Consider the following 16,860-nt stretch of genomic DNA (forward strand, 5'->3'; position numbering starts at 1 on the left):
TATTTTCAAGAGTTGGCAACCCTAATAATTAATAATACACGTAATGGAGACATAAGGATCTTAAGTAAAACGCTGTAATAATGGTGACCTAAAATATTTAGATATTGTAATGTATTGTTGTTAAGGAGCGAAGGTTTCTTAATGAGATGTTACACAACAAAACAATGTCACGCTTCATAAGGCGTTACCTGTGCAACAAAACAACGTGCTGGTTGATTAGGGGTGGAAATTCCGTCGATGCGAAGGTCGTCTGTTTTGTTTCACCTGCCTCTGTACTTAACAGCATTTTTAAGAGCGAAAGCATAACAACGTCCCATATTCAAACGAAGAAGTCCGGCTGCAAGAGAGGCCAACCCAGCTCAGACAATTGTTATTTATTCTATTTGACGTCACAAGGGGATTTACGTGACTATGTGTGTATGCAACGCGATGAGTGTAAATAATCCGGACACGGAGTTCCCACTTTTAGCTTTCTTTTCGTGGTACTGAGTGGGCATACATGCATATCAATGACCCAAGTGTGATGCAATAAAACCAATTCTTCCGTTTTCCATGCTCGATTTACAAAGTCTGTTTGTTGCAAGTGGAATAATATAAAATGTTTTCAATTTTATGATCTTAGAGAAGAAAAGATTATTCAATAACTAGATTATAAACATGAAATGCAAGACTCAGAGAAAATTGTTTACGTAATAAAAATCTCATATTCAAAATTTTTCGATAATTTGCATGCTAATTCAATAAACAAGGTTTTTGATATTCCATGTATGTCACTTTATCCCATGTATATTTATCCACACTCCTATGAGGGATTAAGTAAATAGGCCTACCTAGGGTGTCTAATCTTTCTTTGACCTTTCACGGAGCGTAACATTAATTTGATCTTTAAAAGTGGTAGGTGAATTGCCTTTGTTGTATATATACAGAGTGTTTTAAAACAACCCCGACAAGGTTTGGGAGGTGATTCCTGACACCAAGATAACATAAAAAGTATAGACCAACCTGGGTGCACAAATGCTTCCTTTCGGAGTTATAGGCTGCCGAAAACATAAAAATAAATAAATAAATAAATAAACTTTAAAGGTCCATTGCTCCAAACTTGTGGGACCTGCTGTAGTCAGGTCAAGACTTCACTTAGGAACTATATGTGCGCTATCCAAAAATACTTCTCTCAGAATACTAAGGTACTCACGCAACAATTTTTATAGGGGAGTTTGGTTACGGGCATATAATTTGAAGTACTCACCAACTACTTCTATAAAAATTGTTACGGAATTGTTGTTTTCATGTTTTCGACAGTCTATAACTCCGAAGGAAAGCATTTGTGCACCCAGGTTGGTCTATACTTTTTGTCTTATCTTGGTGTCAAGAACCACCTCCCAAACGTTATCGGTGTTGTTTTGAAACATCCTCTCTCTCTCTCCCTCTCTCTGAATATATATATATATATATATATATATATATATATATATATATATATATATATATTCAGCAAACGACTTACTTTATTCGAGGTATTATGAATAAAGGGTTTGAATACAAACTTTTATTTGTGTGGCTAGAATTGTACCACAATAATTGTGTAACAGACAGAGCCGTAGCTAAGGGGGGGCCAGCGGGGCGCCCGCCCCGGGCGCTGACAGCAAGGGGCGCCGCACGAGCAAGGAAAAGGAAAAGTGGTGTTGAACATGAGTAAAAGACGAGTCGCCCCCAGAAAGTATTGGCGCCCTATTAGATAAATATTGCTGTAGGTTATCAATGAAATACATAGATTTCTTAAAAATTTTCTTGCTCGCTTCGCTCGCAATGCAAGAGTTTAAATAAGTCACAACAAGTTTTTACTTATTACTTGAAGATTTATTATACATGATTTCTTAATGACATGTGGTATACAAGGTGCCGAGTAATGACTTATAGTGTACGCATGAGCATTTTCAAAATCAGAAACGAGCAAAGTCGTGTTCGGCGTTTTGACAGTGATGAATTTGCTGACTTCAAAACGTTTTTCTACCCAATCGGATTAATCACGACGCACAGTGGGGCCAAAGCACTGAATTCTTGGAAAAATAAGAATTCGCAATATGAAGCGGAAAATTGAAATCAATTAGTTCGGCGTATGCAGTGGCTACAATAATGTTATTTCGACATTATTTAATCAAAAACATAGAGTTTTACATCATAAAAGGAAATATCCCTTATATTCGCGCCTAAATTATATAACAGATTATATGATTGGCATAAAGAAACGCGTGGGCAATATGCTTTGATCTGGCAATTTACGATTGGCTTATATTCTTATGTATGAAAGGAAAGAGTGTACTTATTCATTTTACAACTGAAGAGTAGTAAAATTGAAGAAAAGTTCTTGCTTCTCAAAATTATTTCAAAGTTGTGGAGGATTCGTTAAGACAATGAAGATGCAAGGACCTTCAATACATAAAAATTATCTCATCACAAGTTCTCGATATGAATATATTATCAGATACATTAAACATATTATGATTTACAAGCATCAGTAACCTGTTCAGGTTGTTTCATATATTGCATCGTGCATTACGTGAGCTCATTTCGTAGCTTGATTGGAAAACTCTGAGCTGGAGCGAGCGGAGGCTCATTACAGTTGATTCAAATGTCACTTCTGTGTACGTATCACAAACAAACACAATACTGAATTGATCAACACCATTTTTAATATTGTTTTACCTTATGGTCCATAGATTGTTTAGCATTGGCGTTTCAAAATGTCGCCACCGTTAATCAAATATGTTTGACTAGAGTTTAGTTGTGTTGGTGACTGACAGAGAAGTATGACTAGATGTTGGAAACAAGATGGGTCTGGGGGCAAAATTCCCAGAATCGACCTATATTCAACTTTGTCACTGCGTGCATGTCTAATAACCTAACACTTGTTCTCACATTCATCCCAGCTCAATTCAAAAGCAGCATTGCATCCAGAATGCGGTTTTCCTCAAACATTTTCATGTGCTATTTTTTCCAAACGTGCAAATATATGCAGGTTTTCTCTTTGCATACAGTAAGAACAATATTTCTGTTACGACATATTAAAAAATCACAGACATATTATGCCATATTTTCTAGTAAAATGCCATTCTATCGTTTAACCATACTTTATATGCTTTCAGTACCACAGCATTTTCCAAATATGATATTAAGTAGGGGATTATCATAAGGATATGATAATGATATTAGCATCATTGCTAATATGATTATTGACTACACATCACATCAATATTCTAAATATACAAAACGATACATACATGTCGGTCGTGTCACCATGTTTACCAGTCACTGAATATCTACACGCAATGTAGAAATAGTCGCATTCAAAATCAATTTCCTATCTTCTGTCATTCCTATCTTCTCTCCGGCTTCAGCAGATAACCAAATTTACACGTCCCATGAGTTCATTGTAAGTTGCTATCACTTATTTTCCTGCACACTATCTTACGTGTACACTATTAAGGCTTCATTATAATAAATTATATCAAGTCAATCTTTTATTTCATTCTTCGAGTTTTTGCTAAGAGTTGCCTGGTTCGGCCCCACTGTGCGACGGTGAGAATGAAGATATGAAAGTGAGAAGATTGAAGAGACACATTCAAGCTGCTGTTTGTGCGGTAATATTAAAAATAAAGGTAAACGAGGGGAACAATAACATTTTAGAACTTCAAGCAGTTGTAGAATAGGGACTTAAGGGATCAGAACTTAGCCCAAAGAAGTTCAACTTTTTTAGATACTAATCACTACCAATGATTTATTTTTAAATTCCATTAACATATGAAATTCTTCCAGTTTGAAGGAATTTATTGGGGTCATTTTTTCATCAACTTTTTGTATTGTCAGCATATTATTTTGTGCATACGTGTCTAGTTGTGTGATGTTTTTATCTATCTACATACATACAAAACATAAGTAGGCACACTCTTAATATAAGTACGTGTTAGTGTATTTTAATATGTTAATTAATAATAAATAACTTAAAGTCGGAACTTTCATTCATTAAGAAATTAAGTAATTACTATAATTTCAGACATATGTAGTAGCCAAAGTATATTTTGGATTTTAAGTACAAACATTGAACATATTCTTCACCTCCATCGACCAATATTTAGAAATTCACAAAGAAGGCTCCTTCTGAATTTCCATTACATTTCACAAAATATTTTTTACCGTAAAAAGATCGAAATTAAAATGCTATTGATGTGGTCACATACAGAATAAAATTAAAATGTTTACAATTATTATTGGAAATTAATACTGTCACCCATTTCGAACAATTTAGAAGCACATAGTTTTTAATGTATTGAAATATAATTTCTTATCGATAGTATTAAACGTTGTACATAGTAATAATTTTCCTGAACTGTTTTCCTAGTGAATTTGTATACAACCAAACGTAGTTTTGTCAATCTTAACAAAAAGCCCAAAATAAGACTCTTGAAAACAGCTCTTATTTGAAAAAGAATACATAATGATCGTTTTTAGTTGTTGCAATGGTCTTTCCAAGAAGATTTATAAAAATTCAGCGTAGCATAACAACAAAAGCTGCGTTTCTTTTATATATATATATATATATATATATATATATATATATATATATATATATATATATATATAATGATTGGTAAGATTAGTAAGATGAGTGTAGGGGCGCCGAATTCTACTTCGCCCCGGGCGCCGAAATCTCTAGCTACGGCTCTGGTAACAGATACCCAAATCAGAAAAAAAATGAAATGAAATCTTTGAGTTTTACGTCCCACGATTATGCCGGTTAGACTAAAGGAGACGGTGATGATGAGAAATGAATGAAAAATGGTGGAATGAAGGAAGTGAGAGGAAACGGGAGAGCCCCGAGAAAACCCACGCACACGGTGTTTGTCCACCACAAAGTTCACTTGGCGGGGGCTGAAGTACCCAAATCAGTACAATTCTGAAGATAAACGCAGGGTGTAAGGGGAGCTCCCTTGTGAGTGCCCAAATGCCAACCTTACTGGAAACTGCACTTAGTGTGTAATGCAGGCTACCAAGGCTCTGGCGACTGGTGACATCAGGATAAACATGTTATAATGAGATGGGTGATGTTTCTTGGGTAGTCTTGTTTATGGAAGTCCGTGTTTTGTGCAGTTGTGTTATCATGACGGGTACCAATGGCCTCGATACAAGCGTTCCCATTAAAACCTAATAAAAGTGTAGCAAAAATAAATAACAGTAAAAGATTAGTATTACTCTATTCAACGAACTTAACCCCTTTCTGCATGATTTTTTTTTCTTTTAGTGAAAAAATAATAATCAGTATTGGAAATCCTCATATGGGAACTTGACAAATGAATTAAAACTTGAATTTTAGATTTTTCACTTAATTCCGACGAGAAATAAGTGCCATATATATGACACACTTACAACTCACAAAGAACATGCCAGATAACACCAAAATATCTCATTCATACACGTCAATATCTCACACAGCAGACAAAACAGTTATTTGATGCCTTTGATAAATCACAAAAAAGCTAAAGTGAAAAAAGGGTATATGTCATATATGGCACAGCATGCGGTAAGGGGTTTAAAAAGTTCGTTACTGAATTCTCTATATCTCTGTGTGTATCTGTGTATGTTATTTCCGAATTTTTCAATTTTGAGCCCTCCATTCGATAGAACATCAAAAAATATCTGAAAAAGTAATAGAAATTTTCGCGTCACTCTTCCCGTTCCCGAGATATTGCCCAAAAATTAGTTCTGATTTCAGGAGATTTAATTAGCCATATATCGGAAACCGTAAGTCATAGAGAGATCATATTGATATTGATCAATATCTAAGAGGATGATGAACAGTTTTGTACCAAATAGTAATCGGTGGCCACTGGTCAACTGGCCACTATTCCTCTAACATTGGCCAAAAAAGGTGGAATTTCTGGAGATTTATGGAGCCATATCTCGGGAACTGCAAGTCATAGAGAAATGACATTTTGCGAATTTTTGCGAGAAAGAGAAGAAGGTGCGGATAAAAAGATTTACTTTTACATCTAGGAACAATCACAGTTATCTTTCCCGCTCCATCTCTCCATTCTTTTTAAGTTTGTTCTGGCAATGCTCTTGGAGCATTCTCAACTGGTTTATATTATCTATTTTCTTTAGGAACAATGACAGTTATCCTTCCTGCTCCATCTCTCCATTCTTTTTAAGTTCGTTCTGGCAATGCTCTTGGAGCATTCTCAACTGGTTTATATTATCTATTTTCTTTAGGAACAATCACAGTTATCCTTCCTGCTCCATCTCTCCATTCTTTTTAAGTTCGTTCTGGCAATGCTCTTGGAGCATTCTCAACTGGTTTATATTATCTATTTTCTTTAGGAACAATGACAGTTATCCTTCCTGCTCCATCTCTCCATTCTTTTTAAGTTCGTTCTGGCAATGCTCTTGGAGCATTCTCAACTGGTTTATATTATCTATTTTCTTTAGGAACAATCACAGTTATCCTTCCTGCTCCATCTCTCCATTCTTTTTAAGTTCGTTCTGGCAATGCTCTTGGAGCATTCTCAACTGGTTTATATTATCTATTTTCTTTAGGAACAATGACAGTTATCCTTCCTGCTCCATCTCTCCATTCTTTTTAAGTTCGTTCTGGCAATGCTCTTGGAGCATTCTCAACTGGTTTATATTATCTATTTTCTTTAGGAACAATCACAGTTATCCTTCCTGCTCCATCTCTCCATTCTTTTTAAGTTCGTTCTGGCAATGCTCTTGGAGCATTCTCAACTGGTTTATATTATCTATTTTCTTTAGGAACAATCACAGTTATCCTTCCCACTCCATCTCTCCATTCTTTTTAAGTTCGTTCTGGCAATGCTCTTGGAGCATTCTCAACTGGTTTATATTATCTATTTTCTTTAGGAACAATCACAGTTATCCTTCCCACTCCATCTCTCCATTCTTTTTAAATTCGTCATGGCAATGCTCTTGGAGCATTCTCAACTGGTTGATCTTTCGATTTTTTCGTTTTTACCGTGTTTTGAGCTGTCGAGTTTATCGTGACGGGGATAAATAACCTTGATGCTGACTTCCCCAATTAAACTTTACTCAATCAATCAATCAATCAAGATAAATGCAGTCAGGGAGTTTAAAATGTCAGTCAAATAAAATAAATACGGATGGAATATCAACATTCTTATTTATTGAATTACAAAATATCTCCGTCAAAAATAAGTAGAATAAATGGTTTGACCATTGTTTAAGAATATACACTATGTGCACCATCTATATTTCTTTTTGGGCAACTGATTCATATTAGGAATTATTTTTTCATTTTCTTTCTAATGAACAGAGAGTTTATTTATTTATTTATTTATTTATTTATTTTACCGATTTCTTCTTCAAAACTAATTAAATAGTCGTTGCTTTATGATAATTACATTTTGTAATATAAATATTTGATAAGGCTTTCTCCGGTTATCTAGTGGTTTCATATTGTCCTCCCATCTGCGCCCAGTACTTCCTAATGATCTTTATCTGATTCGACTTTCAGTTAAAACTTTGAAAGCGTTCCTCCTTTCTTCCATTTTGGCCACATGACCTGCCCACCTGACTCCCTAGAGTTGATTTCCCAAACAATGTTTGATTTGGTCATGAGCTTCTATTTGAATACTGCATTCATAAATCATGTTTAGATCACATTAGTTTAAGGTTACATGGAGAGTGCTGAAGTAAATGCTCAAATAAATTCCAGCATAAATTGCTTGATTCTTGTCAAATACAAGAACTCAATTCTCGAACAGTAGCGAACACCTGTTTCATTTAGCTATCACAGTTTTGATATGAAAACTAGTCTTGCCTTTGTTACAAACGATTCCTTATCAATAAGGTGGAAACAAGTCTTTTTTTTTTAATTAACGGGTGTAAAAGGAAAATCAAGAAATAAAGATGAAAGAGCTACTTGCACTGGAATTGCAAACTGATATATTGAAATTGAAGCTCGATATTGATCCTATAAAAACAAGATTACCATCTTTCCTCTGCAGGTGCGTTTGCTTTATCTTTCATTAGCAATATTATTATTTAAAGAAAAGAAAGAGCAGATTCAATGAGATTGTATTTGCAGTGTTTAGGCCTTTCTGAGTTCGAGTGCTTTTCCCTCCCCTTCGTTGTTCGTGATGGGGTACCATCAGTAGCGTATTTATGATTTTGTTTCGGGAGGCCGGCTATGCACAATACATGAATAAGCACTTATATTTTTCCTTAGAAATAGTAAGAAGGATTATTGTTGTACCTGGAATTTCGGGGGGGGATTGAGCCCGATAGCCACCCCCTAAATACGCCACTGAGTACCATACTTAAAATTGAGAGTTTTAAGAGTTGTTTTTTCTAGAAAAAGCGGGAGAGGGGCAAATGATACCATTGCACGAGGCGGCAAAATGACTAAGGCCAGTCATGTTTGTATAATATTATCAACGCCTAATAACGGAAAAAAATGTTCTCAAATTAGACTGACAAATTCCATTCAGTAGAATAAAATGATATGCGTCAGTGTAAAAGCTCATGTATCAAAGAAAAAACAAATTAGTTTGTAAACTTAAAACAAAAAAAGTTGATGTTATGTGAAAGCCACACTACCTACTACGTTGAGGCTGGTACTGAAGTGTACATTCATGAAGATCTTTAGTATGACGCTACCAAATACAGGATGATTAATAACATACACCCTAAAGTTATGACTAACTCTTACACTTTACGTTCTATTTAACTAAAACATAATCAGAAAATAAAGCATAGGGAAATATCAGTATATATCGAGCTCAACAAAATCACATATCTAAGTTCAAATTCTGATGCGTGATTTCCGAAAAAAAAAACAGAAAAAAAACTTGTGGCGCTATAAACTATATCGTTAGTCATAAACAATAATTACTAATCCTGCTGGAACAGATTGTTTACAACTAGATTTATGTACGTACCGCTGTTCAAATTTCACTTTCTGTACGAACATAATTTTTTAACTGTGTGTTTAGCACAATATCAAAGAAATCAAAGGAGAACGTCGCATGTACCCAAGGCCGCCGATTTCTCTGTAAATTTGGGGGAGGGGTATTCAGATGCAAAAGGCATAAATATGAGTATTTTTAAAAAAATGCATACAAATTATGCCAAATATTGTATATCCATAAATAAAATGCGGGGCCCAAATGAGCTTTGGGGGGCCCGGGGCCCCTCGCCCCCCCAGGATCGTCGCCCTTGCATGTAACGCTTTTAATTAATAGCGATGCAATAAATGGCGTTCTCAAAGACCTCCAATTGTTCTTCACTGACGTCTAAACAGTGTTACAGTTGTTTGCAGTGGCGTATCCTGATTTGCTGGCTTGGGTTACAACTAACCCTTTATAACCAGGAACGTACGAAGGAATTTATTTCGGGAGGGGTCCAAATCTTTTTGGGAGGTCCAAACACAATATCAGGCTAAATTATACTAAAAATTGTAAAATTGCCCCAAAAATTGGGGGTCAGGACCCCCAGGACCTCCCTGCGTACGTCCCTGTTTATAACACCTACACATTAATAATAATAATAATAATAATAATAATAATAATAATAATAGCTCTCCCTTTTTGGCATAATGAGTAATTGCTAGGGAGCCTAGTTTTCTTTGGATAGGTAGTAACCCTACTCACCAGAGCAAATGGAAGTTGTGCGAGTAATAAGAAACGCTGAAATAGGCCATTAGCCAATGAAGGGGGCTCAGTCTGTAAGAGCATTCGCAACGTAACGCAAATAATGAAACAAGTAATTATACAGATATGCTAATTCACGCAAAATACTGTATAACACAAAATTTGACTTGCATGGCGGAAATCACTACGGAAAGAGGCTCCAGAGAACCCAAAATGAGCTGTAATTACTCGTATAACTTTCCTTTACTCTTCGCTCACGCCCAAGAAACCGATTTCTCTAGAGGCAACTGATCCTACCTGGCAGGCTGTTCGTACTCTGCGGGTGTAGGTGGAGCGAAGAGGAATGCGCTCATAGCTACAAGATTCTTGCTGCAGAGAAGTTTCTGCTGTGTTGCAATGTCGACTGACGGCAAAGAAGATGGTGGATGTTTCTAAATACATAAAGTTCTCAGAAAATTGTATCATTGAAAGAAGACACTAAAGTATAAAATTATTGATATACAAAGTAAATTAATTTATATCATAATAACTTCATCTTGTAATATTCCAGTGCTACCGTCGATAGACCCGGTAGACAAGGACGTACGCAGAGGGTGGGTCCTGGGGGTCCGGACCCCCCGAAATTTAGCCTAATTTTAGGGGAAATTTTAGGAATTTTAATATAAAATACCCTGATATTGAGTCTGGACACCCCCGAAATAAATGTCTGCATACGCTACCGCCGGTAGCCCACAAAATACGCCACTGATTGTTTGTGAAGTCTCTAATTCTTCGAATACGTAGTTGAAAATGTGCGAAAATACATATTTCTAATTTCAGAGCTTCTCATGACTATATAATTACTGTTAAGTGCCTTAAGGTTGCGTACGAAATAAAGAGTTAAGGGCTGTCTCGTCTCGAAAAAATGAGCCTGTAAGCCTAATGGTTCGTCTCGGAAAAGTATATCTCTTTCTATTGGAAAAGCTGTGGTTTGCACTACATGCTTTCGGGAGACCAGAGTACGATTGCTGCTGGAAGTTCATGTGATCTTGAATTGCATATTAAGCTGCTGCTCCACGTGTCATATAGCTATGGAGTTTAAAAATGGAATGTTACACTTCGATTTAGCCCAATAATACCTTGTATTCCTATTTTTAGGATTAAACGGACTCTTGATTTTCAACCTGGATGTCACGAATGGAGAGGGAAAAGGGAAATTAGGATTTAGCACCATTTAATATATACGAGGGCTAGTCAAGAAAGACTTGGACTGATTTTTTTTCTAGGCAATTTATTATTACTCAGCAACAGGCACATGATCCTTTTCAAAGTAGTCCCCGCCCATTTGAATGCACTTTTTCATTCGAGTCTTCCAGTCCTCAAACACGTGTCGCAGGCCATTCTTTGAGAGGTCCTTCAAAACCGCCTCCGATGCCGTCAGAACCTCGGAATTATCGGAGAAGCGGCGTCCACGCAGTCTGGATTTTAGGGCAGGGAATAGAAAAAAGTCGCACGGTGCGAGATCTGGGCTATACGGTGGGTGTGGCACACAGTTGATATTGTGCTGATGTAGGTTTTCGAGGACAGCATGTGCCACGTGTGGTCTCGCGTTGTCATGGTGGAGTCTCCAGCCGCCATTGCGAAGGTTTGGTCGTTTCTTCGCAATGTGCTGCCGTAAGGTCTGAATGACTGACACGTAATATGTTGCAGTTACAGTAGTGCCGGAGGGAACAGCATGCTGATACACCATACCAAGATGATCAAAGAACGAGATCACCATCACCTTGCCTGCCGACTTCACAATCTTTGCCTTTCTTGGTGTGGGCGAACCTGGTGTCTTCCACTGCGTACTGGCTTGCTTGCCCTCAGGATCGAAATGATGAAGACATGACTCATCGCCGGTGACAATTGACTCCATATAGGCGTCTCCACCATCCTCAAACCTTTGCAACAGCTCCCTGCAAGTCTCCATAGAATGGCCTTCTGCTCTGGTGTCAGGAGTCGCGGAATCCATCGAGCACACACTCGGCTCATGTGGAGGTGGTCATGCAAAATTGTGAAGGCACTGCCATGAGATATGCGTAGTGCGGCTGCCAGATCGTCGATACTGATGCGGCGATTTTCTCTAACAATGACTGCTGCCGTGTTAATGTTCACCTCAGTAACAGCTGACGCTGATACACCTGGTCCACCAGCTTTCGTGATTGTCATTCGGCCCTCTTTAAACTCTTTGAACCACCAGAACACGGTACTTCGTGGCAGAGCGTCATCTTTGTAGGCTGCTCTCAACATTCCTCGAGTTTCTGTTGCACTTTTCCCCAGGCGATAGCAGAACCGTATAGCTGCAAATTGTTCATCTCGTAATGACTCCATTTCTTCTACAGGCGACTTCTAGAGGCGGCGCAGAACATCACCTGCAATAAAAAGTCGTGGTTACCAAACATGCAATGATTCCTTAACAACATTTTATATATATGCACAGCAAGACCCACCCTACTTGTATGCCAAACTATGAAGCTCCAGCGTTAACAGAACTGCCGGGAAAAAAATCAGTCCAAGTCTTTCTTGACTTGTCTACATATATATATATATATATATATATATATATATATATATATATATATATATATATATATATATATAATTTTTAATTTATAATTTTGATAAACATATTATTATGTCCTTACTTATTGTAAAATATGCCAAAACATATTAAGCAAAATTTTAAAACTATTGAAGAATAATTTTAAAATACAATTAAAACAAGAACTTTAGGAATAATGAAAAAATGGATCAAAAGATTTCGATCTTGGCCAATAATTAGTTTTTGGATGAGGGGCCACAAAATTTTTGAACGGCCCCTAAATCTAGTTTTCGTAGTTTCTACAGAATTAGCACATCGTAGTGAGTTAAGTGATAGTTTGGGTTTGGCTTCACTGTACGTAGTTCTCCGGATATACAGAGTAGAAGATAATTTTTGATTAAAATATATTGGGTCTTTGATTAGGGGCCACAAAATTTTTGACCGGCCCCTAAATCGAGTTTTCGTATTTTGTACGAAATAAGCAGATCATAGTGAGTTAAGTGATAGGTTGGGTTTGGTTTCACTGTATGTAGTTCTGCGGATATACGGCGAGTGTTGTGTTTGATTGAAATATATTGTATCTTCTATCAGGGGCCACAAAATTTTTGAACGATCCCTAAATCGAGTTTTCGTATTTTGTACGCAAGAAGTATACATCATGCTGAGTTAAGTGGTAGTTTGGATTTGGCTACACTGTACGCAGTTCTCCAGATATACAGCGTCGTACAAGAAAAGTTTTGATTGAAATATATTGGATCTTGGATCAGGGTCCACAAAATTTTTGAACGGCCAATAACTCGAGTTTTGGTATTTTCTCTGAAATAAGCACATCATACTGAGTTAAGTGATAGTTTGGGTTTGGCTACACTATATGTAGTTCTCCAGATATAAGACCTATAAGAAAATTCTTGATTCAAATAGTATATTGAATCCTTTGATTCAATAAAAGGAGAAATAAAACATGAAGAACTGCATGTAAAAACATACACAAAGAAAAATACAAGTACATGGAAAATTGCGTGTTAAATAAATTTATAACTGTAAACGATAATCAGCAAAATAATCAAAAAAACTTATTACAAAATGAAAAAAATTCAGTTTAACATCCCACGATTATACGTTTCACGCTGCGAGAGACGATGATTATGTCAAATGAATGATGATGGGAAAATTGGTGGAATTATAAAGTGGGAGGAAACAGAAGTACTCCAAGAAAACCCATGGATGCGATGTTGTCCACCACGAGCTTACTTGGCCGGGTACCAAATTAGGGACCCCACGCACCAGAGGTAGGTAGGGACCCCACCTTACAGTGCTCCTCTTATTACAAAATCGCAGTGGCGGATCTAGCCTGGGGTCGGGGAGCCTAGGCCACCCAGTTTTTTGACTATCAAAAATAATTAAAATTATTATTTATATATTTTGAAAGATTATCTTGAATAGTTATTATAGTCTGGGTTCTGGCTGCCCCCCCCCCCCCAGTGTTTACCTTCTAGATCCGCCATGACAAAATGAAAATTATTTTATACTTGCTAATAATAATAATATTTTAAAATAGTCGTAGTAATTTTAAGCTTTTTGTTGTTTAGATACATGTCTTGGCTGATTGTCCTGAAAAAAGGTTTATTTTTTCAATGAATAGAAGTATGTCGCGACTTCGATTCCGGATACTTGTAACACTACTTGACGTCACTTATTACACCACTTGTATATGGATATGCATGAAGGAGCATGTTAATCATTATCATATCCTAAAGAAGAAAACGATACAATCCAAGTTTTAAGTCTCTACGAACGAAGAGAAAGGTTTGAGTCAGTTACGGAATGCACATACGGAAATTGAGTAGGGAAAACACATAATGAAATCTGAGGATGACTTATATTAACACCAACGACAGACAGAAAAAGACCATTTCGCTGTTTCTTCGTTGGCAGGTTGCGGTAGTTCCACTCCTACAAATCACATAGTTTTCTCTCCCCCCTAACCTTGTTTAATTGTTGTGTTGTGGGCCGCTGTGCTTCCATCTGGTGGGCTGGAGAGAAACCACTGTCCAGGTGAGGCGAGACGGAGCTCTGTTGTTGAGTTGAGAATCTAGTGTATGTGAAAGTCGGTCACCGGAGAGACGTGTGTGTTCTTCCATGGTGTGTGAGTAGGCTGATGTGTTCGTTATACAAGACAATATTATGTGGACACTTATTCTTTAGTTTTACATATGTGTGTAGTGTTTAGTTATTGTATAAATAATTAAGGGATAACAGCCATAGTGAAGGTAAGTGCACTGCTTTCTAATTTGTTTATTCTATTTTCAATTATTTATGTATATTTATTGTCTCCTGTTTGATAATCTGGAAAACCTTGTAGTTGTGAAAGAGAGCGGTCCATCCACTGTGGAAAGTATGCCGATTGTCGTCGCCGAGTGGTTTTACAACGTCTTAGTGGCTTTCTTCGTACTACTCAGATTGACGGGAAACATTCTTCTTTTGAAAAAAAAAATTCATAGATAAAAGTTTCTAGAGAATCTTCAATCTTACTATTAAAGGCAGAAATGTCACGTTTTGCCTTGCTTTTAAAAACCGAAATTTTGATGGCAAAGTTTTCTCAAACACGTTACAGACAGCATACAAAGACAGAAGTAAGTGGCCATTCATCTCCTCTTTGACATAGGAGTCTTGGGTTCGAGTCCTGAACACATTACCCACAGAATGCAATGAGTGGTTATCCATCTCCACTTTGACTCAGGAGCCAGGATTCAATTACCCATAGAATACAATGGTATAACTGAGTGATTATCCATCTCCCTTTTGATAACATCAGGGCTCAAGTCCTGAACACATTACTCACAGAATATACCGGTAATGGTATAATCCCACATAGCACACTACGTCCCTGGGATGTCCCATTTTGATCCCAATCATCCCATTCGGTTCCCGTGATTATCGGAACAATGACAAGACATCCCATGGATGTTCTGCATGGGACGTCCTGAAGGATTCCCATGTAGGATGTACACGGGACGTCCCAGATGAGACAGGAGGTCCGAGGGAAAACCAATAGACATCCCTTCGTGGTCTCGTTGAATATCCCGTATCCCGGGATATTAGCGGACATCTGGATCTCCCGCGGAAATCCTGTGGATGTCCCGGAGCACATTCGGATATCCCGGGATGTCCCGTCGTCCGTTGCGGGCTCAGTCTCGGTCATCCCGTGGACGTACTTGTGCTATGTGGGATTCTGTTGTGGATGAGTGGTTATCAATCTCCTCTTTGACACAGGAGTCCAAGATTTGAATCTTGAACACATTACACACAGCATACATGTACAATTTCAGCTCACGTTTGACACAAGAATCCAGGGTTCGAGTCCTGAGTATTACAAGAAGATTAAAATGGTATAACTCTATTCTGGAAGCGTGGTTTGGATCTCTTATTTCGGTAGGCCTACTTAAAAAGGATCTTGAACTTTTGAGTAAGCAAACAAGAATAATTATTCCAGGTCTATTTAAAATATATTGGATACATCTGTTGAGAGAAGTCACATGTTGAGAATTGGAATTTTATCGCTAAGGGCTAAGGACTCCATTAAGTGTCTAATTCTTGTATACAGCATTGGGTGAGTTCCCTTCCTTTACCTTGCGGCGGCGATAGAATTTCGGCTGTTCCCGATATGATTTTGCTCAGTAGTCACCACCACTGTATGTATATATCAATTCATATCCTTGGTTCCATATTGCACGTTGTTTTCTTTGATTCCTAGGACACAAGTCGTCCATATTGAGGCTAGATATACTGTACGGGAATATTATAAGTGAAAAAGTTAATCAAATAATTAGGAATTACACAAAATCCATTGGAAAAGTGTACTAGAGACAGTCTTTGATATTAGTCTAGGTGTTATTAGTGTTATATCATTAGCAAGGGCGCCGATTTCTCTGTAAATTTGGGGGGCCCATTCAGATGCAGAAGGCATATATAAGGATTTTTAAGACAAATTGCATTCAAATTATGTCAAATATTGTATATTCATAAATATAATGCGGGGGCCCCCCTGGGATCGGCGCCCTTGATCATTAGTGTATAGCTAATACACTTCTAACCCGTCCTTTATTCGGGACGGGCTAATCTGGCCAATAAGCGGTATGTGTGTGTGTAGATAAAACTCTACGCTTACATGATGTTGGCACTCTCAGAAGATGATGTGGTTAACACCACCCTCCGGCCGCCTGTACATCTCAGTACCCGTTTGACATAAATTGTGAGAACCGTTGAACTGCATTAGAATAAACCGCATTCATTCCTCCTGAGATCAAATCCGGGTCGTTTGATAGGTGGGCGCCTCATTGGATCTGCCACAGGGGCTCTAGTAAATGCACTCTACACTGTAAAAAATAAAACACTATTTAAACACATTTAGTACAGATGTTGAGGGTGAAATATATCAAGTATGTGTTTGTAAAGTGTGCTTAATGTGTCCAAAAGTGTTCATTCTCCGAAAACAGTATCTAGTACTACATATTTAAAACACTTCTTCTCGGCAAACAGTTTCAATCAAAGTGATGACATACATTTTTCACATTTTGCACATACATGTGGGACATACTTGGAAAACACAGTATTTAA

The 16,860-nt window shown here is 37.3% G+C and overlaps 1 protein-coding gene across 3 annotated transcripts in view; it reads left to right on the forward strand.

The window, feature by feature from the left end:
* Window positions 1-14,263: 14,263 nt before the first annotated feature.
* LOC145663850 (uncharacterized) overlaps window positions 14,264-16,860 on the forward strand; it is a 226,098-nt gene continuing 223,501 nt past the window's right edge. For 2 of the 3 annotated variants that reach the window (XM_081729972.1, XM_081729973.1), the window contains exon 1: window positions 14,265-14,513. The gene's annotated coding sequence lies outside the window, so the exon portion shown is untranslated. Of the gene's footprint in view, window positions 14,514-16,860 lie in introns of all 3 variants that reach the window. The other variant, XM_081729974.1, reaches the window with a different exon arrangement.

This window comes from Thermobia domestica, chromosome 11 (assembly GCF_964235325.1).
Source record: "Thermobia domestica chromosome 11, izTheDome1.hap1.1, whole genome shotgun sequence".
Classification (NCBI taxonomy): Eukaryota; Metazoa; Arthropoda; class Insecta; order Zygentoma; family Lepismatidae; genus Thermobia; species Thermobia domestica.